The sequence below is a fragment of the Schistocerca cancellata genome, chromosome 5 (assembly GCF_023864275.1).
Source record: "Schistocerca cancellata isolate TAMUIC-IGC-003103 chromosome 5, iqSchCanc2.1, whole genome shotgun sequence".
In the NCBI taxonomy this organism is placed as follows: domain Eukaryota; kingdom Metazoa; phylum Arthropoda; class Insecta; order Orthoptera; family Acrididae; genus Schistocerca; species Schistocerca cancellata.
The window spans coordinates 7,483,175-7,492,652 of record NC_064630.1 but is presented as its reverse complement, the minus strand read 5'-3'; positions in this window follow the sequence as shown (position 1 = coordinate 7,492,652).

Below are 9,478 nucleotides of genomic sequence, written 5' to 3'. Positions count from 1 at the left end.
ACTCATTGGCCAGTTATAAACCATTTCTTATGCATTATTCAGAAGTAATCATTAAAAACAGGAGCTAATGAGCGTAGCATCAAGCTACCGAAATTCATATATGATATCATGTAAGTGACATAAGACAAATTTAAAATACAAGAAACAGTGGCATTCATTGGCCAGTTACTAAACATGTAACAAGTATTGAATATTACAAAGCGCTATTCATAACTCATTTGATTGCGGTAATTATTGGCACTCATTGGCCAGTTACAAAAACATTATTCAGTATTATTCAGAAGTCATCATTCAAAATGAGAGTTAATTATTGGCATAGCATTTATAGAGTATAACAAAAAATATTATTTACAGAAATTATTGGCATAGCATTTATGCATTATTACATAACATCATTCAGTATTACTCAGAACTCATCATTCAAGTGACATATGACACATTTAAAATGTAACACACTGTAACTATTACTCAAGGTCTGTGGTTAGAAAACATCATGCACTATTACTCAGAACTCATCATTCAAGTGACATAGGACGTATTTAAAATGTAACACACTGTAACTATTACTCAAGGTCTATTTTTTGCGCTAGCAATGCATTGCGTTGGGATCGATAATTAATTGCTGAGGCATGAAAATATTTGCTTTTGACTTATTGCTGCAAATAAGGATTAGTAACATCATTCGTCATGAGTCAGCTGTAGCAAGGTTATGAAACAAGTAGAGTAGATGTGATCACATTCATGAATGACACACACAAATGGGTAAAAATGCAAGTAATAGAATGGGTTTAATGACTAACTGCTTATAGCACATTAATCTCATGAATAGCTCCTCCTAGAAAAAATACAAAATGGATTATTTGCTGAAAGAAGAAACGCATATTTTGCTGAAAAGTAGTGAACTTCGAATTAACAGGTAATGAAACATGTACTCAGTATGTATGTACTCTAGCTGTCCTTTCCAAAACATTCAGTCACTATACCATGCGATAAAGACATACTGTCAAAACGAACTGCAACAAATACTTAAATAACTACATAGCATTTCTTAACTAACAGTAAATATATAAACTTCATCATTATTCTCATCTGCAAAGATAAACTTAAAAGTGGTGCGTTAAGGGCCATTTAAAATTCATCATTATCATCACCTGCAAAGAAAAACTTCATCATTCATATTACCATATTCTTCATACAACTATTGATCATCATTTATTATCATCTGCAAAAAATAGACACTTCATTATTCATATTACCATTTACTTTACACAACTATTCACAGTATAGAGTTTCTTATTTCTAGCATATTTCATCACCAAAACTAAGGTGTGTAGTTCTGTCTGACAGCCTGCATCAATCGCCTCGTATTCTGAAAGAAAAATAATTAGTTAAGACTGCTATCCTACGATGTGTATAGCATATTCTTGTTAATGCTTGTTAATTCTGATTCATTTACTCTTCATGACGAGGTATTGCATCTTCGTTCGTTCATTTCGAAGGTGAATTTCCCATTTCATAGTAATCCACTATGGTTTGTTTAATTTATTTCTTTTACACGTTATTGCTTTCTGAAAATTATGAATAACGATTAATATCTTGCATTTAAATCATATACCCATTAAATAAAAACTGGTTTCTAGTGATATAATTAAGCATACAGCATAGCATGACAGAAAACGTATTATGTCAAAAACATAGACAGTGTTCAGGTGCAAAAATGTACACAGAGTATCATACCGTATTAGCAAAAAAAAAAAAAAAAAGTAAAATAGTCACAACGTTGAGATATCATAAGGCAAAATGTCGAAGTCAACTGGTGTTTGTTACATCTTAAAGATTTCGTAGTGCATACAAACAAAACAGGAAAACAATCATACATACACGAAAAATGGAAAATGTGCACGGTCTGATATATAATGACAAGAAATGACTTTCTTTGTGTTCAGCTTGTATGTTGCGTAGTTGATAGAGGCGAGAGTGGAAGACTTTAATGGAGAAATAATTTGATAAAATTAACATGTCACTAGACAGAATTGCATAATTGGTCATAAAATATGAAAGTTTATCCGAAAAAATTTACCGGTCTGATGTGTAACGACAAGAAAAGCGACCTGCTAACCTTACCTTGCTGGGTACTTGCCAAGAAAAAATACAATAATGGTCAGTAAGTGTTCATATAAATATAATTGCATCATTGGTCATATAAAAATCAGGAAATGGCATTACGGTGTGATAAATCATAAAGTACGTTCATTCAATAAAGGATTTAATATTGGAGACATGGTGATTGCCTTTACTTTTTCTGGTTCTCAGAGTTTCGACGTGTACTACATTGGGGTGAGGAATGCTGCTAATTCGATATGGACCTGAGTATAGAAGCTCAAATTTACTGCATCTACTCTTTCCTTTGTTGGATAAATAGTGTGTACGTACTAATATCTTCTATCCAATGTGAAAGTCACGGCGTGTACAAACCTGTTTTTGCTGTCTTCTCCGGCGCTCTGCGACACGTTTGATGTTGTTCAGCGCAATGTCAATTATTTCATGGTGTCGTAGTCGACGAGATATAGGAAAGGTTACTAATTCTTTAATTTTGTTAGGTGGTTCAACATTTTTCAGTATAACAGTCGGAGATAGCATAGTAGATTCATTTGGTATGGAATTAATTATATCCTGGAATGAGAGTATGTGTGTGTCCCAATCAATATGTCTTTTATGGCAGTATATTCGACACAGTTTACCAATTTCTTTCATTAGACGTTCACAAGGGTTCGAAGAAGCGTGATACTAGGATATATAGATCGGAGAAATGTTTCTTCTTCGTAACATACGTGTCCATAACGCAGATCGAAACTGTGATGCATTGTCGGAACGTACTTTCAATACATGCCCTACATGGAATAAAAAATGTTTTACAAATGCATTCGAAGTCGATTTCGCAGTAGCTTTGCGTAACGGAGCGAAGATTGTAACCTCCCCACGTAAATCTTAATTAAATGAATTTTTTTTAAATATTGTAACCTCTGAACAAAATTGGTTCCCATTTATAGTCTCCGTGCAGAAATGCATTCACATTTAATGTAACCACAAAATTCAATTTCTAAACCCGGAAATAATAAAAAAATTTCAATAACCTGGTAAATTTTATGACGACAGCAACGCTGCGCCACGGCCCTGTACTCTGAATAAAAAAGCAAAATTTCTTACCTCAATAAAAACTGCGAATATATCTGCTCTCACCTAAAAAATTTTCGGCTCAGCTCCGTACAATACTGGCCTATGCTTTGTGATTCATGAAAGGAAAGATAATCCATTGAATAAAATCTTTAAATTGAAATGAATGCCTTTTTCATTTAATTACTTTATATTATAAAAATTATTATTGGGGCATTTTTTGAAATAAATTGGATGACTGTTAACATACATTACTAGATATGCGCAAGGCTGCTTCTTTACCTTCTACAATAATACTCATCCTCCAGAGTCCCGACCAGAGCAGACTGCCGACACGCGCAGACACGCGCCGACTACTGCCGACTACTGCCGACTACTCAAGACTACTGCCGACTCACGCAGACTACTGTCGACTACTGCCGACTAATGCCGACAAGCAACAACTAACTACATACTGCTCTCTGGTCAGAGACTCTCCTAAGTCTTGCCTGTTGCAGGCAGCGCATACATCGCATACCTCTTACAAGGTAACAAATTTCGAAGTGAGTTCAACAGCGACAAAGATGTAACAAAAACCTCTATTAGATCTGGGAATCGGAACAAAAATGTCTACAGCGGCCATGTGTCTCAATTTAACAGGTACCATGAGATGTAACGGAGGAATATGTGAAGTCGTATCTGACTTAGCTTTCTGGCAGATTTTACATGACGCTAAAACTCGTCGAATACGTTTCTCCATATTGGCAAAATAACAGTTCTGTCTCAGTATAAGAAAACATTTTCTGGCTCCGTAATCTGCGTAACTTAAATGAGTATACCAAATTAATTTGTTAACAAGCTCGTCAGGAATACATAGTAACCAATTGTTGCTGTCAAGGTGAGAGCGGCGAAACAGAATATTATTGCGTACAGTGTAATGGTTTCTAATGGTAACATTATTCCAATCTTGCCAAAGGTGTTTAATTTCTTTCCATACGTTGTCTTTACTCTGCTCTTGTGCTATGTCTCGTAATGACGACGAAATGAAATTTTCAAATGCAACTTGTTGAATATACATACCGCTAAAATTTGCTTGGCGGAAGTTGGTTGCGATGTCTTGCTGATTGTTGCTGAGAGAACTGGATAGAGCGTCTACTACCATATTTTCGGAAAGTAAAAACTGTATAGCTCTATGATCTGGGTAAACGGTAGTGTGTCTTCCATAAAGAAAATGCCTAAATCTCGTAAATGCCCATACAACACATAATGTTTCAAGTTCTGTAACAGAATAATTACGTTCAGTAGGTGACAGAATGCGACTCGCAAAGGCGATGTTTTTAATTACTGTACAACCATCTTCTTCAATTTCCTGAAAAACGTGTACGCCTAAAGTGGTGTTAGAACTGTCGGTGGCAATGGAAAATTTTCTAGTAAGATCTGGATGTGATAAAAGTGGTGCATTCAACAAAGCTTGATTGACAAATCCAGAATGTGCTTGGCTATACCGGGACCAAATAGTGTTTTTACCTGTCAATTGACATAATCTAGGGATGTCTAAAGCAGAGTAATGAATAAATTTACGAAAAAAGTTAATTAATCCCAGAAAGCTGCGTAATTGTTTCTTCGTCGTAGGTACAGTAATGTCACGTAAGGCTTGAAGTTTTTCCGGGTCAGGCGCAATGCCTTCTGCTGAAATTACATGTCCAAGAGATTTGATGGAAGTTTTGCCAAAGTGCGATTTGCTAAGATTGACTGTGAGTCCTTGTGCACGAAAAGTTTGCAACAGTTGTTCAAGGATAAGATTGTGTTCACACCAGTTAGCTTCTGCAATAAGAATGTCGTCTACATGCGTTGTGATTCTGTCTTACATGCAAAAGTGTGTATCGGATGTCGTCAAAACTAATAACATTTTCGTGAACAAGATTCTGTGTGTCAAAAGTATGGCTTACGTTGCTGGAAGATGCAACCTGTACTGTATCAAGTCAAATTCTTTCTGACGTGCTATTATTTGCGGGAGGATGCTGTGGCATTTCAACTATTTGAACTATTCTGTTATTTCGTCCTGACGTATTACGTTCGGGATGATGCCTACTGTCTGGTTCATTCACGATAATCTGTTGTTGCGGATGATTTTGTTGCTGGTAAGACCGACTGTTATTAAACGTACGCTGAAAATTGTGCTCATTACTTTTACGTCTGTCATGATAGTCATTACTATACAGCGCGTCGCGATAGGAATTGAAATGGTGTGTTTTCTGTACGCAGTGATTTCCTTGCTGCTGTGCGTTACTATTTGGTGGAACCGACGCTATACGTGTAGGCGGCGAAACATTAAAGCTTGGTTGACCTTGCAGACTACATTGTTGGTTAAGTATGCTAACCGGCTGGTTTTGTTGCTGTTGTGGGGAAAAAAACTCTATTGTTGCCAAAATGCGTCTGCGATAGCTGAAAATTTTGTTCATACTGATGATTACACTTCTATCTTTCATTAAAATTACGCTGGTAGTTCTGCAGTGTCTAATGAAAATTGTCACTTTCGGTAAAACTTGTCATATCGGGTTTTCTTTACACGTTTCTAATCCTAGATAGATCGATAGTTGAAGAGCTGTTTTGATAGATATAAAGGATAGTAGAAGAGAAGGCAGCAGTGCAGAAAACTAAAGATGAAACAGCACTACTACGGCTCGGGGCCTTTCACGCTACAGCACATATTCATCGAAGTGTAATGAATCCCCTGAGGTCACTTACGCGCTGCAAATAAATTTTAATTTCTACATTACAGGCAATGCCGGCGAAAATTCGAAAGCAAGTTGTTGTATCCAGTCCAAAGGGTGAATCTTTGTTCTGTCATCTTTAAATGCCTTAAATTTTCTAAGGGATGAAAATTGCTTATAATCAAGATTATCGTCTCTGTATGTCTGAACAGGTTCAGGATTGTATGATAATCTATTTGTCTGTGACTGTTCGGACTCTAATTCACGTACTCTCTGTAAATTACCTAAATTATACTGGCTGTGTGAGTCTGACAAATGTTCGGAAAGTGGCGTATGCTGTGTCGTGTTAGAGATTGAAACATTTTTCATCTCTGTCACTTCTTGCTGTAAAGATGACAATTTTCTACGTAATGTATTATTGGACGAACCTCTCACACTGATTGTCTGCTGTAAGTTTTGGAATTCGGGTGTTTGGTTGAACGAAATTGGTCACGTATCGTTTGATTTTCTGTCATTATTACTTTCGATAACGTCAATAAGACTGGCTAATTCATCATACTTTTCAGTCAGTACTTTTACCTGATCATCGTTTTTAGCATCACAAGCATTAATTTGTTTTTGTAATTCACGTGTGTTTTTGTTCAATTTTTTAACGTCTGCCTTGATGGCATCCGGATCCTGTATTAGTTCCAACTTTTCAAGTCTGTTGGTCATTGTCTGAAAGTCTAATGTGTGTGTGTCTGTTTTTGTTTAAAGATCAGAAATTTCATCATGCAATTCGGTGTTCAACTGTTTGATTTCGTCTGATACTGTAGCAATATTGTTGTCTACGTATGTTTTTGCTTTCGTAAACAATTTACGCTTATCTTCCTGTCTCTGCGCAGTAATTGTTTCCATGACTTGTTGCTTTACTTTATTCTGTTCCTGTATAAATTTACGGTAACGCGTTTCACTGTTTTGTAGGTGGTGATTAAAACGTTCGTCAATTTGGCTGTTCTGTTGGTCAAATTTCGCGTCTACTTTTGCATCCAGTGTGCGTGAAAGTTCTGCTGACATTAATTTAAACTCGTCGCGTAACTGTGTTGCGTTTTCAGAGCATTGTTTAGCGATTGCACTAATTTCATCTCTAAGTAATTTCGTTGTAGCTGCTTGTGTATTCCTTAATTCTTGTGCCACAGATCTAATTTCTTCACTACCGTTCCTAGCACAAGCCTTAATTTCCTCATGTAATTGTTCCTTAGTATCATGACATTGCACGGCAACGCCTGTAATCTGTTCACTAAGCTGTTTGGAATTGTTATCTAGTTTTTCATTAAGTTGTTTGTAATTGTTGACTTGTTTTTCATTCGACTGTTTAGAATTATTGTCTAGTTTTTCATTGAGTTGTTGTTTGAGATTTTCATTATTTTCATTTAGTTGTTGTTTGAGATTTTCACTAAGTTGTTTCTTTGATTCATTAATTTGTTGTTTGAAATTTTCATTAAGTTGTAGCAATAATGCCATAACTTCATTCATGCCAATATTACCTACTCTATTCTCTGTGCTGTTTGATGGCGTATCTGTAATTGTCACGTTTTGTGTAACCATTTGGTCATTCTGTGATTCTCGAAAAGGTTTGCCAATCGGATGTGCACTGTGGGTCACTACCTCGGAATCAAATAAATCTGACGTATTTTGACTACATTCTTCATCTTCGTGAGAAAATTTTATCTGTTCACAATTCAAATTTTGCAAACCGGGAGTGTCAAACTGGGCAGCGTTCATTGTATCGGAACGTGCCGCGTCATCAATTGTTACATTTACTGTGGACATAATTGAATTTGTTTGTTCATCATCAGGATCAAAATCATTACTAGTGGTCGGTAGGCACTGTCTGTCTGTAAATGGAGGATTGTCATCATTACACTGAGTGTCGCAAGTATTATCGGTCAAATTATTCGAGTCGGCTATTTCACTCAAGTGTAGCCTCCCCACAAAAAATTGAATTAATTATAATAAGAATATGATTCTAATTTTAGTGTAACCTCAGAACAAAGTTGGTTCCCATTTATAACCTCCCTACAGAAATTCATTCACATTTAAACTCCACACAAAATTTGTTTCCCATTTAATGTACCCACAAAATTCTTTTCTCATTTAATGTAAGCTCGAAACAGAAAAATTCCTAAACCTCGTAATAAAAAATAAATTCAGTAACCTGGTAAATTTTGGACGACAGCAGTGCTGCGTCATGGCCCTGTAAGATCATTCTGAATGAAAAAGGAAAAATTCTTACCTGAATAAAATTGTAGAATATATCTGCTCTTACAATAAATTTTTCCGGCACAGCTCTGTGCAATGCTGGCCGATCGATTGGTCATTTGTGAAAGGAAGCAACTGATTTTTCTTTTGCAACAATCGGAATGATCATGGATTGGAGAAATTAGTAAATTCTTTAAATTGAAATGAATGCTTATTAAAAAAATTACTTTATATGACAAAGATTATTATTAGGACATTTTTAAAAAATTTACATGGGAGTTCAGATAACATTACTAGATACGCGCGAGGCTGCTTTTTACCTTGTACAATAATACTCAGGCTCCGGCATCGCTGCAGCACGACCGGCCAACCAACACGATACACCAGACCAGACCAGGGCAGACTCCAGACAAACGCAGACTAGCAACAACTTACTGCTACAGCTACACAGTTCCTACTGCAGTCAACACTGCTCTCTGGTCAGCGATTCTCTTATACCTTGCATATCGCAGGCAGCGCATGAGCAATACATCGAAATTACATCTGCTCGGACCTCTTACACCTGTTCTTAATGCATTACATGTGGAAATATTTATATTAATGCACTGCAATGTCTAACAAGTTTCGCTGCCATATATTAATTACAGCCGTCCCTGAACTTGAAGCGATAGCTGCACTTTCTTTACAATAACACAGTACACAACAAGTCCCTGCTCTATGTTATTTTATCCACACTGGATCATCTTGTATACTCAGTGACTCTTATTTCACAATCTTGACCGATTTCTGGCACACATGCCAATCTTCAGGTGTCTAACATTTCCAGTTACGTGAATCTTTTCAATATCAGCTTGTCATCAGCTCCAGCACAGGATAAGAATGTTTCAATATATAGTGCGACTTAAGTTTTACTTCGATGGAAGAAACGTGCCAATAGGACTGTGTTTATTTAGGTCTAAGGTGGAGTAGTTCAATACACTTACATGTTTTCCAGGGGAGGTGATTTGTCTTGCCGGGGTTCCTACGCGTTTCCAGTACGGTGTATAACCTGTTGCATCATAAACAGCACACTAAAACAAACCACTCTGACACGTAAAACACATTCCAAAACTTTCTTCATGTCATTGTGGGCTTCACACAGGCTTATTCCATTTTCACGCGATGTTTTTTATCTACAAAGCAAAGAGCATTCACCAAACAAAGATCTAACTGATTTCGTACTGAGAAACGATCTAAACCAAGGAAATAAAACATATTGAGGTGCAAAGCGTTAAAGAAAGAAAAAGATTGTACTCGAAGACAGAACTTCTTATGTAACAACTGTAGGACAAGCTTTTTTCAGGTTTCTTTAACAACTTTCGAAATGCCGT